The sequence below is a fragment of the Aegilops tauschii genome, chromosome 3, assembly GCF_002575655.3.
Source record: "Aegilops tauschii subsp. strangulata cultivar AL8/78 chromosome 3, Aet v6.0, whole genome shotgun sequence".
Classification (NCBI taxonomy): Eukaryota; Viridiplantae; Streptophyta; class Magnoliopsida; order Poales; family Poaceae; genus Aegilops; species Aegilops tauschii.
Genome location: NC_053037.3, coordinates 265,048,759 through 265,063,169, shown reverse-complemented (window position 1 = coordinate 265,063,169; position 14,411 = coordinate 265,048,759).

Below are 14,411 nucleotides of genomic sequence, written 5' to 3'. Positions count from 1 at the left end.
TAACCTAAACAGAAGAAAACCGAGAAAACCGAACCACTCCGGAAAAAACCGATCTAGGGTTTAAAAAAAACGCGGCGGCGGCTTTGCGGTTGTTATCAGTTTACCGAAGAAAACCGGCGGGTCGGCGGGGTCAATGGCGGGGCGGCTCCGCGGCTGCGGCGAGGCGGCGGCGCACCGCGGCGGTGGCGCGAGACGAGGCGGCGGGGCGGCGGCTGCGGCGGCGGTGGTTGCGGCTGCGGGGCGGGACGAGGGCAGAGGGGTCGGGGCCGGCCATCTTAAAGAGGGGGGTGGTCCGTCTTGGGGAGGGGGTCGGCGGCGTGGCGTGGCGAGCTCGGACTCCCTCGGGAGTCCGTTAGGGCACGGCGGGGTGAGGCGGGGAAGGCGGCGGCGCACCGGGCCGGCTGGGCCTTCGGCCTAGTTCGGTCCGAGAACTTTTTTATATATAAAAATAAATTTTGCCGAAAAGGAAAAATCGTAAATAAATATAAAAAAATTCTAAAAATGCCAAAAATAATTTTCACCATCTAAATAAAATATTTAGAACGAAGTGAACATTTTTCTGGCCTAAAAAACGCAATTTTAGAAAAATGCATATTTTTCTAATTCGAATAAAATAGCAATAAAAAACTAAATAAAATATTTATTTGATTTTAAATATTTTTCTTCCAATATTTCTTTTATTTTCGAGAAGTCATATTATCTCCTCTCTTTTATTTTTATATTCGAAATATTTTCGGAGAGAAAATTTATTAAAACCAAAATGATCCCCTTTTCAATATTTGAGAAGAATTCAAATATGAAAATGAATGAAATCGCCAACTCTCTCCGTGGGTCCTTGAGTTGCTTAGAATTTCTAGGATCAAAACCAAAATGCAAATAAAATATGATATGCATATGATGACCTATGTATAACATTCCAAATTGAAAATTTGGGATGTTACAGGTCAAGATGTGATGATATATAAATTGTTGTATGAGATGATCATGTTTTGTAAAAGTTATCGGCAACTGGCAGGAGCCTTATGGTTCTCGCTTTATTGTATGAAATTCAATCGCCATGTAATTGCTTTACTTTATCACTAAGCGGTAGCGATAGTCGTAGAAGCAATAGTTGACGAAACAACAATGATGCTACGATGGAGATCAAGGTGTCAAGCCGGTGACGATGGTGATCATGACGGTGCTTTGGAGATGGAGATCAAAGGCACAAGATGATGATGGCCATATCATATCACTTATTTTGATTGCATGTGATGTTTATCTTTTATGCATCTTATTTTGCTTAGTACGGCGGTAGCATTATAAGATGATCTCTCACTAAATTTCAAGGTATAAGCTCCCTGAGTATGCACCGTTGCTACAGTTCATCGTGCCGAGACACCACGTGATGATCGGGTGTGATAAGCTCTACGTTCACATGCAACGGGTGCAAGCCAGTTTTGCACACGCAGAATACTCAGGTTAAACTTGACGAGCCTAGCATATGCAGATATGGCCTCGAAACATTGAGACCGAAAGGTCGAGCATGAATCATATAGTAGATATGATCAACATAGTGATGTTCACCATTGAAAACTACTCCATCTCACGTGATGATCGGACATGGTTTAGTTGATGTGGATCACGTGATCATTTAGATGACTAGAGGGATGTCTATCAAAGTGGGAGTTCTTAAATAATATGATTAATTGAACTTTAATTTATCATGAACTTAGTACCTGATAGTATTTTGCATGTCTATGTTGTTGTAGATCTATGGCCCATGCTACCGTTCCCTTGAATTTTAATGCGTTCCTAGAGAAAGCTAAGTTGAATGATGATGGTAGCAACTACACGGATTGGGTCCGTAACTTGAGGATTATCCTCATTGCTGCATAGAAGAATTACGTCCTGGAAGCACCGCTAGGTGCAAGACCCGCTGCAGGAGCAACTCCGGACGTTGTGAACGTCTGGCAAAGCAAAGCTGATGACTACTTGATAGTTCAGTGTACCATGCTTTACGGCTTAGAACCGAGACTTCAACGACGTTTTGAACGTCATGGAGCATATGAGATGTTCCAGGAGTTGAATTTAATATTTTAAGCAGATGCCCGGATTGAGAGATATGAAGTCTCCAATAAGTTCTACAGCTGCAAGATGGAGGAGAATAGTTCTGTCAGTGAACATATACTTAGAATGTCTGGGTACCACAACCACTTGACTCAACTGGGAGTTAATCTTCCTGATGATAGTGTCATTGACAGAGTTCTTCAATCACTGCCACCAAGCTACAAAAGCTTTGTGATGAACTATAATATGCAAGGGATGGATAAGACAATTCCCGAGCTCTTCGCGATGCTAAAGGCTGCGGAGGTAGAAATCAAGAAGGAGCATCAAGTGTTGATTGTTAATAAGACCACTAGTTTCAAGAAAAAGGGCAAAGGGAAGAAGCGGAACTTAAAGAAGAACGGCAAGCAAGTTGCTGCTCAAGTGAAGAAGCCCAAGTCTGGACCTAAGCCTGAGACTGAGTGCTTCTACTGCAAAGGGACTGGTCACTGGAAGCGGAACTGCCCCAAGTATTTGGCGGATAAGAAGGATGGCAAAGTGAAAGGTATATTTGATATACATGTTATTGATGTGTACCTTACTATTGCTCGTAGTAGCACCTGGGTATTTGATATTGTTTCTGTTGCTCATATTTGCAACTCGAAACAGGGGCTACAAATTAAAAGAAGATTGGCTAAGGAAGAGGTGACGATGCGCGTGGGAAATGGTTCCAAAGTCGATGTGATCGCCGTCGGCACGCTACCTCTACATCTACCTTTGGGATTAGTTTTAGACCTGAATAATTGTTATTTGGTGCCAGCGTTAAGCATGAACATTATATCTGGATCTTGTTTGATGCGAGACGGTTATTCATTTAAATCAGAGAATAATGGTTGTTCTATTTATATGAGTAATATCTTTTATGGTCATGCACCCTTGATGAGTGGTCTATTTTTGTTGAATCTCCATTGTAGTGATACACATGTTCATATTATTGAAGCCAAAAGATGCAAGGTTAATAATGATAGTGCAACTTACTTGTGGTACTGCCGTTTAGGTCATATTGGTGTAAAGCGCGTGAAGAAACTTGATTATGAATCACTTGATGCTTGGGAACCATGCCTCATGGGCAAGATGACTAAGACTCCGTTCTCCGGAACAATGGAGCGAGCAACACACTTGTTGGAAATAATACATACTGATGTATGCGGTCCGATGAGTGTTGAGGCTCGCGGCGGGTATCGTTATTTTCTGACCTTCACAGATGATTTGAGCAGATATGGGTATATCTACTTAATAAAGCATAAGTCTGAAACATTTAAAAAGTTCAAAGAATTTCAGAGTGAAGTGGAAAATCATCGTAACAAGATAATAAAGTTTCTACGATCTGATCGTGGAGGTGAATATTTGAGTTATGAGTTTGGTCTTCATTTGAAACAGTGCGGAATAGTTTCGCAACTCAGGCCACCTGGAACACCACAGCGTAATGGTGTGTCCGAACGTCGTAACCGTACTTTATTGGATATGGTGTGATCCATGATGTCTCTTACTGATTTACCTCTATTGTTTTGGGGTTATGCTTTAGAGACGGATGCATTCATGTTAAATAGGGCACCATCTAAATCCGTTGAGACGACACCATATGAATTGTGGTTTGGCAAGAAACCCAACTTGTCGTTTCTTAAAGTTTGGTGCTGCGATGCTTATGTGAAAAATCTTCAACCTGATAAGCTCGAACCCAAATCGGAGAAATGTGTCTTCATAGGATACCCAAAGGATACTGTTGGGTACACCTTCTATCACATATTCGAAGGCAAGATATTCGTTACTAAGAATGGATCCTTTCTAGAGAAGGAGTTTCTCTCGAAAGAAGTGAGTGGGAGGAAAGTAGAACTTGATGAGGTAATTGTACCTTCTCCAGAACTGGAAAGTAGTTCATCACAGAAATCAGTTCCAGTGATTCCTACACCAATTAGTGAGGAAGCTGATGATGATGATCATGAAACTTCACATCAAGTTACTACTGAACCTCGTAGGTCAACCAGAGTAAGATCCACACCAGAGTGGTACGGTAATCCTGTTCTGGAGGTCATGTTGCTTAACCATGACGAACCTACGAACTATGAGGAAGCGATGATGAGCCCAGATTCCGCGAAATGGCTTGCGGCCATGAAATCTGAGATGGGATCCATGTATGAGAACAAAGTGTGGACTTTGGTTGACTTGCCCGATGATCGGCAAGCAATAGAGAATAAATGGATCTTCAAGAAGAAGACTGATGCTGACGGTAATGTTACTGTTTACAAAGCTCGACTTGTTGCGAAAGGTTTTCGACAAGTTCAAGGAGTTGACTACAATGAGATCTTCTCACCCGTAGCGATGCTTAAGTCTGTCCGAATCATGTTAGCAATTGCCGCATTTTATGATTATGAAATTTGGTAAATGGATGTCAAAACTGCATTCCTTAATGGATACCTTAAAGAAGAGTTGTATATGATGCAACCAGAAGGTTTTGTCGATCCAAAAGGTGCTAACAAAGTGTGCAAGCTCCAGCGATCCATTTATGGACTGGTGCAAGCCTCTCGGAGTTGGAATATACGCTTTGATAGTGTGATCAAAGCATATGGTTTTATACAGACTTTTGGAGAAGCCTGTATTTACAAGAAAGTGAGTGGGAGCTCTGTAGCATTTCTGATGTTATATGTGGATGACATATTGTTGATCGGAAATGATACTGAATTTCTGAATAGCATAAAAGGATACTTGAATAAGAATTTTTCAATGGAAGACCTCGGTGAAGCTGCTTATATATTGGGCATCAAGATCTATAGAGATAGATCAAGACGCTTAATTGGACTTTCACGAAGCACATACCTTGATAAAGTTTTGAAGAAGTTCAAAATGGACCAGTCAAAGAAAGGGTTCTTGCCTGTGTTACAAGGTGTGAAGTTGAGTCAGACTCAATGCCCGACCACTTCAGAAGATAGAGAGAAAATGAAAGTCATTCCCTATGCCTCAGCCATAGGTTCTATCATGTATGCAATGTTGTGTACCAGACCTGATGTGTGCCTTGCTATAGGTTTAGCAGGGAGGTACCAAAGTAATCTAGGAGTGGATCACTCGACATCGGTCAAGAACATCCTGAAATACCTAAAAAGGACTAAGGATATGTTTCTCGTTTATGGAGGTGACAAAGAGCTCATCGTAAATGGTTACGTCGATGCAAGCTTTGACTCTGATCCGGATGACTCTAAGTCACAAACCGGATACGTATTTATATTGAATGGTGGAGCTGTCAGTTGGTGCAGTTCCAAGCATCGTCGTGGCGGGATCTACGTGTGAAGCAGAGTACATAGCTGCTTCGGAAGCAGCAAATGAAGGAGTCTGGATGAAGGAGTTCATATCCGATCTAGGTGTAATACCTAGTGCATCGGGTCCAACAAAAATCTTTTGTGACAATACTGGAGCAATAGCCTTGGCGAAGGAATCCAGATTTCACAAGAGAACCAAGCACATCAAGAGACACTTCAATTCCATCCGCGATCTAGTCAAGGAGGGAGACATAGAAGTTTGCAAAATACACACGGATCTGAACGTTGCAGACCCGTTGACTAAGCCTCTTCCACGAGCAAAACATGATCATCACCGAGACTCCATGGGTGTTGGAATCATTACTATGTAATCTAGATTATTGACTCTAATGCATGTGGGAGACTGAAGGAAATATGCCCTAGAGGGAATAATAAAGTTGTTATTTATATTTCCTTATATCATGATAAATGTTTATTATTCATTCTAGAATTGTATTAACCGGAAACTTAGTACATGTGTGAATACATAGACAAACAGAGTGTCCCTAGTATGCCTCTACTAGACTAGCTCCTTAATCAAAGATGGTTAACTTTCCTGACCATAGACATGTGTTGTCATTTGATGAACGGGATCACATCATTAGAGAATGATGTGATGGACAAGACCCATCTGTTAGCTTAGCACAAATGATGGTTTAGTTTTATTGCTATTGCTTTCATCATGACTTATACATGTTCCTCTGACTATGAGATTATGCAACTCCCGAATACCGGAGGAACACCTTGTGTGCTATCAAACGTCACAACGTAACTGGGTGATTATAAAGATGCTCTACAGGTGTCTCCAATGGTGTTTGTTGAGTTGGCATAGATCGAGATTAGGATTTGTCACTCCGTATTTCGGAGAGGTATCTCTCGGCCCTCTCGGTAATGCTCATCACTATAAGCCTTGCAAGCAATGTTACTAATGAGTTAGTTGCGGGATGATGCATTACGGAATGAGTAAAGAGACTTGTCGGTAACAAGATTGAACTAGGTATGATGATACCGACGATCGAATCTCGGGCAAGTAACATACCGATGACAAAGGGAACAACGTATGTTGTTATGCGGTTTGATCGATAAAGATCTTTGTAGAATATGTAGGAACCAATATGAGCATCGAGGTTCTGCTATTGGTTATTGACCGGAGATGTGTCTCGGTCATGTCTACATAGTTCTCGGACCCGTAGGGTCCGCACGCTTAACGTTCCATGACAAGGTATAATAGTTAGTACCATCCTGTAGTGAACTGATGTCTTCTTCATTGTGCAGACAAAGATCTTGTTGTTTTTTATCGCTAATTTCTTTATCGTAACAATCTTTCTGAGTTTCTTGACTTGACTGATATTCATGGACAACTCATTTCCACATATGCAAAAAGGGTCAAATAGTGGGTCAAAACCTCTGACAGCAGGACTTACATGTGCAAGATCAAATTGTTGAAAACCTAATATTTAGAACCAAGAAGTGGAAAGGTGTGTTATTAATTGCAACATGCCTAATATTAAAAAACAAGCAAACATAGTCATTCAAACTTGTATTGTGCAGGTCTAAGTATACTAGTTATTGGCCCTGTTTGGATCCATGGGTTAGAGGTAGTTTGAGCTAGTTTGGGCTCAAATAGCCCTAATGTATCCAAACATGGGGGCTAGTTTGAGCTAGTTGCGTCTAACCCACCCAAAACCACTATCCCACCCAAGAGGTGTTGATTGGGGCTAGTTCTCGTAGTGCATTTATTGTCAATCTAACACTGTCATCCAAACACCTCTTTGGCTAGAGTTAGTTTAGGGTTAGTCATTGTCGAGTATCATTGTTATTTAGGAAACGTAGGATAGCGTAGGATTTATTCTACCTTGACTTGTACTCCAAGATGACCATGTACTCCTATATATATGCCCACGAGGCTCAAGCAATACAATCAACTATTCCACCAATCTCTCTCTCTCTCCCTTTGAACTGTCATGAGCTAAAAACTAACTCTAACCTCTAGCTAAGTTAGAGTATCCAAACAGTGCCAATGTTAAATCAAATGGAAAGGCGTGTTAAATACTCCCTCTGGTCCTTTTTACTCTACATATAAGAATTGTCTGAAATCAAACTTCATAAAGTTTGACCTTATTTACATGAAAAAAATATCAACATCTACCATGCTAAAGTTATACAATATGAAAAATTAAGTCATGACACATGTGCTGACATTGATTTCATATTGTGAATGTTGGTATTTTTTTCTATAAAGTTGGTCAAACTTTACGAGGCTTGACTTTAGACAAATCTTATATGCGAACTAAAAAGATTTGGAGGGAGTACAACATGCTTAACAGCAACCAAGTATGGTCATTCATAGAGCTGTTGTTAAAATTGGTATTGATGAAATTGAACTGCACAGTTCATACTAGCACATACAGAACATCACACTGTTAGTAGCTGAAATAAACAAGGCATACTATGAACAACCAAAGATGGCAATTGAAACTGGACATATGCTACAAACAATCGAACAACCATAAACCGTAGAAATAAACAAGGCGTAATGCAAACAACCAAATATAGCAATAAATACAGGACAGGTTCTCACTACAAAAGGGGTTTGAGAAAACAAATCATGGGTTTCCTCTCTTGTCACAGATTGGCTCCTCCTCGTGGTCGCCATCGATGAGGTCTGACTTGCTAGCTGAGGATCCCAAGCCAGCATCACAGAACGTGTCCTTCAGAAATGACAAAAGGGGCTCCATGGCGATGAAGCATGGCAAATTGTTCGTAATGAGCCGCAGGAGATCAGCGGAAGGGCCATCGATGAGATCAACGGCTGTCGAACCCGAAGGGTTGGGGGTGGGCAACTTAACCTGCGACATAACCCGCGTCAAGCCGTCAGTGTCAACGACCTTGATACCGTAGCGGACGTCTGCGACATGCCAGAATACTCTAGCCCATTGATTGAAAGGCTCAATCCAGGTCCAGTCATCGCAGTCAGCTTCCTCGGCGGCCACCTCGCCGACGTCGGGTGAAGAGGCCGCGGTAAAGCTCTTTTGGGCCATTCGCTCCTCGAGCTACCCGGGAAGCGTAGCCGGGCTTAGGCTGCGACGCTCTGGAGTGGGGGTGGGGATGTGGATCTCTGGGAAAGGGGGCGTTTCGCAGGCATCATCTAATAAAATCAGGGCGGCAAGGGTATGTATATCCATGGGTAAACTGCACGGGCACACTGGCAGAGGTTGATGATGGAGGCGGCGCGGCGGCGACCTAGCTAGGTTTGGAGCGAGGGAGGGGTGGTGTGTATGTGTGAGCGGGGGATTTCGGGTGTGTGTGTGGAGGGGGTCCAAGGTGGTGTTTGAGAAAATGCCGTGGGTACTGAAAATTTTACTAGGCGGGAGTAAAATGGCGGGGCTACTGAAAATTTGGATCGAGGGATTGAAGCAAAGCAGGGCAGGAGTAACAAACATCACACATGGTTAAAACCTAATAGTGTGCTATCAAACAGCAAAACACTCCAGCCGAGCAGATATTTTTGAGATTCCGAGGGGTGCAGGCGGGAGTAAAATGCCGGGGCTACTGAACATTTGGATCTACTGATTGAAGCAGAGCGGGAGTAACAGACATCACACACGGTCCAGACATACTAATCGTGTGCTACCAAACAGAAAAACCATCTAGGCGGGTAGATATTTTCGAGATTGCGAGGGAGTAGATATTTTCGAGAGGGGGAGGGAAGCCTCGTGGATCCCAATCTACTGTGATCATGTGGGTGACAGGGGCAGGGGCGCAGCACACGGGTAGTCCTAGAGAACCGTGTCTTTTTCGTACCCGGTCGCAGACGGTTGCTGCGTCCGACTCGTTTGTTGTTTATAAATTTGGCCAAAAAACATGGGAAAGGGTCAGAACATGAACACACTTCATGTGGACCAAATATATGTATGAAAAGGGTGGTTTGATGTTCAAATACCCAATGCACAACTTTGATGTGGCACCTGTCGCACAAAGCGCACGTTATTATTCCTAGCCCCCCCCCCCACACACACACACACACTTCATGTTGCCAGTAGGGGAATCCTAGCTATGAACGCATGCCCCCAAATAGCTAGGTCTAACATCTCACCTTACCATAACACAAAACCGAAAGGAGTACATCATGGTCACCCCCTCTTTGCTTCCGATCAAATGTGGACCGTGTGCGGGCCCACAGATGTGTTCTTCTGGTGTTAGATGGGTGAGACCACATACGAACCACACCTGTGGGTGGCCCGATGTGTGTGTGTGTGTGTGTGTGTGTGTGTGTGTGTGTTTGTGTGTGTGTGAAAACAATGTGGTGTGATATTTAAATAACCAAATCACAAATTTGATGTGGCACGTGTGCATCGCAAATTAACCGGACATCCCAGACCCCACAGAGGTTCATCTAGTATGAAGTAGTACTGCGCCCCCCCCCCCACACACACACACACTTTGAGTCGGTGGGAGGGGGCATCTCACCAAGGCGTATTGTAAGACTGACCAAGAAGAATCACCACCTTGGTCGTATAACCTCTCTTGTTTGTTGGGTCAAAGTCATGCCTTGACGTTCCACACGCGACCCCACAAAATAGGCTAGCTTGTCGCCGATAACCACGCGAGGGAGTGCCTGAAGACAACCACTGCGTGCATGTGGCCCAAACATATGTATGAAGTGTCATGTGGTGTTTGAATATACCCAATGCACAACTTTGATGTGGCAACGTGCTTTTGGAACCGGAAAGTCCCCACACGGAGCGAGGGTTCACGACGCGTAGTATACTATATATATATATATATATAGGACAAATGTTTCCTACAAGCAGTGGTAGTTACCACCACTTGCGTTTTCTATGTTGTATATAGTATCTATCGAAACTGAGAGTATGTACATGTAGTATGTAGTATATAACAATGATTAGGTAGTATATACACTAATTTTTAGGTAGTATGTATCATGTTTTGAGTACGCTCTTTTTTATGTACAAATACGTACGTATTTCACAAATATAACAAAAACTATGGGCTCATATGTAATTTTTTCATGTAACTTGCTTTGAAATATCTTTAGATATAGTATATGAACATATTTAAAATAATAAAATAGTATATATATAGTACCACATGGTAGTATATGAGATATGTGGGGTAACTACCACCGAATGGTAGGATGGATTTTCCCTATATATATATATATATATATATATATATATATATATATGCGATCCCTCGAACTTAGGTCTCGAATCTCACCATGATCGACGTACGACTATACGGTAACGCGAAGCAAGAGAAGAAGAATCCACCGTGGTAACCTCTCTCGCGTTGTTGGTCGAAGTGATGGACGTCCATGCGGGCCAACGAATATATAGGCCGTCGATGATAACCAGGCAAGGGAGAGTGTCCAGAGACAACCACTGCATGTATGTGCCCCAAACATATGTATGGACATGCGTGATGCATGCATATATGTTTGAATACCAAAAGCACAACATTTTGATGTGGCGCATGCATGCATCGAAAATTGCACAGTCCCACACAGATCTGGTTCATGAAACGTCATGTGCTCCCCCCCACTTCGACCCGGTGGGGGGATTCGTGCGTACACATGCGCGTGAAGTATAGTTGCATGTACCGAACCATATAAGACAAACCAAAATTTAATCCCCTCCTAATTATAAGTCAAATTAACCTCTATCGCTGTCGGTCGAAGTGATTGACCAAGCGGGCACACAAAGATGGACGAAGCATCTCGCCGATAACCCCGTGAGTGAGTGCTAGAGGACAACCGCCATCGCTTGCTTATGGGCCAAACACATGTATGGAGATGTGTGGTTGTGATGTTGGAGTACCTAATATATATGCAGAACTTTGATGTGGCACCTGCCTCAAAAACCTTTAAGTCTCCCACACGAACCGAGGTTCATGACACGTAGTATATATATATGTTTCCCCCTCCCCTCTTCGACGCGTAATATATACTCCTACGTACCATAACACAACCCAAAAATAATCCTCCTTGTTCGTCAAATTATCTTTCTCACTGTGTCATATATTAGACGACCTCGCGGGCACATGGAGGGAAGAGTCGCAGGCGAATGAGTGACAACCATCGTCTGCACGTGGCCCAATGTGTTGATGATGTTTTTAATACCCAATATGCACAACTTCTTTGTGGCATCTGCCTCGAAAACCGAAAAGTCCCCACACGGAGCGAGATCGATTCATGACGTGTGTGTAATTTGTGTGCCCCGGCCCCCTCCTCCCCTCTTCGACGCGTACTATATACTCCTACCGCAACACAACCCAAAAAGAAATCTCCTTATTGGGTCAAAGTGATGGAGGACAACCTCGCGGGCCCACGGATGGAAGCATCGCATGCAAGTGACTGTCCTATATGACACGTAGTATTGCCCCCGGCCACCATCTTCAACGCGTACTATATATATACTCCTACCGTACGTAACAAAAACCAAAAAATGACTATCCTTGTTGGTCAAATTAACCTCTCTCATCACATGTCATAGTGCTGGACGGTGACCTCTCCACCGCGTGCATGTGGCCAAAGATGCATGTCAAACTTTTTTTGCAGCAACATGCGACCAAAGGAGTTTAGTGTTGAAAATTGAAAAAAAAATAGATAATATTTGTCCGTTTTTTATACATTGATTGATTTCTCAGGGATTTAAATGTGCCAAAATCAAATTTGATCTACATGAGACCCATGATAGTGCACGAAAATGGATTGTAAAATCATATGTGTACGTTTCCCTGGGTGCGTGTTTAGTTCCCATGCAAGAAATTTCTAACATCGAGAATCTTGATTTTAAAATCCAGTAAATCCAAAAAACTAAGTTGAAATTCATGAAACTTATCGTGGTGTCATATGGACACCAATAGACTGTGATATTTTTTATTCAAATTTGAGACAAATTTTGATATAATCTTCTTACATACAGGAAATTATAAATAATTATCACCAATATCGCAAACAGACTCTTTATTCCAACCGTGTGTGTTATACCAACAATTTAAGTGTTGTGCTTCGGTTAAGCAATAAAGCGGTAGAATTAATCATCAAAAAGGAAAAAATCAATATAATACGTGCCGCGCACGCGTCCCGTGTGCCGTACGAGCATGCGTGAGTTGACGAGACACATGCTAGAAGGCAAACCAGGAGGCCGAGGCATGCGCATTTTTGCTACACACTCACCGTGGGGCGTGCTAGTGGCTGTGTGAAATGACGGTAGGCATGCCAGCAGTCCGCTGCGCAGGCTCACCGGGAGGCGAGCCAGCCCTTTGACCGCCGCCCACCTCGCTCCCGCTGCTCCATATTAATGGCGCGCCCGATCCACTGGTCATAATAGGCGGCCGCACACCCCGTCCACAGTTGTCACCACCACATGGAGTGTATTAGGATTTTGTTGAAGCGCACCATCGGTGGGAGTGGCGACGCCGGGGCTGGTGAAGCACCCGCGCAACGCATGAAGCTGAGCGCAGAGGTTGTTGCCGCTGCTGACGAGGTCTCGCGCGGGCAGCAGCGCGACCTTGATTTCGTCGCCGTCGTCGTGCCTCCCCAGCCGGAGTCGGAGGTCCACAACTACTCCTGCAACGACTCCGACGGAAAACCGGTTAGTCTGCCCCCTTTTTTTGGGAACAGAAACCCTTGGTTATGTTCACCCAGTCCATGAAATCAGAGTAAGATTCGTTAGATCCGTGTAGTGTATTGATTGTTTGAATGGTATCTATGGTTAGTGATTAATTGTTTGTTCTGTACAAATGATTTTTTTGCTAATAATCTGACTAGGGTTAGCGTGTGATGACGGGAAAATGACGAGCATGAGACACGCGTCCACGTCATTGATACAGAGTGAATATATTTAAGCGCATAAATGCATACAATAAAAAAACAAACATTGCAGGTACTTTATTTTCAGAACTATTACATTTACATAAAAATTCTGTTAATTACATCTCCGAAGAGAAAACCCCCTGATTAAGAATTCCAACATATCTATTACAGAGGATTGCATCACATTCCTATTACAATATACTACAAGAGAAATCCTCTTCGCGGTCGACGACGAACTCCTGCTTGGTGAGCTTGAAGTTTGGTTCCATGCAAGTACTCCTCTATGATAGATTTTATGTGTGATGTTTGGGAATATATTTCCTAGCATGCAACCATTTGTGTGTGTTCAACCTCATTTATATGCAGAATGGAGATTGATTTTGGATAGGCATAATTTTATCCGACATTTGGCACATAGGATATGGATATGTATTTTCCTTTAGGAATTTTGCACGATATATTTGGTTGGTGGCATGGATATACGTGGCATGCCAATTTTAATAAGTTTTGCATCATCACATTACTACTATCATTGCGTAGCACTGGTATGGTGCCCGCATGTAGCGTAACGGGCTGAAGCTTTCTGACACAATCTTGATGCTTTTTCTGGTGCATATGATATGTGCCATATTTTGTTGACTTAAGTCCACACAGAATCAAGCCTGGCCCGAGTGGAGTTTGCTTATGATATTTTTGTTTGAAGCCTACATGAGCCGCATGGAATATGCCTTATCATGTATTTTGCATGAATTTTGTATGCACATGTGGACTTGGAGTGAACCTAATTTTATTAAGTTCTGCTTTACTTGTATTACTACTAACACCGCGTAGCACTAAGATAATGCCCGCGTGCAGTGTAACCAAGTGAAGGTTTGTGGAGCCATTATGGTACTGCATGAGTTATATGACATCTATCATTTTTGTTTGTGTTTGTACCTTACATGGTATTAGCACTAACTCCACATAGCGTCATTTCATTGGCGCTTGTGTGTAGCATAACCCAAGTAAAGTGAGTTTGTGGTATCCATTTGTGATGATGCTAATAGTTTAGGCACTTATAGCATTGGAGCATTTCATGGCATATTTTATTTGACTTCGGCCAAAATATGTGGCCCAAATATTTTGTTTAATTTTCTATCACTTGTATTACTACTAGCACCGCGTAGCATTAAGATAATGCCCGCGTGTAGCGTAAC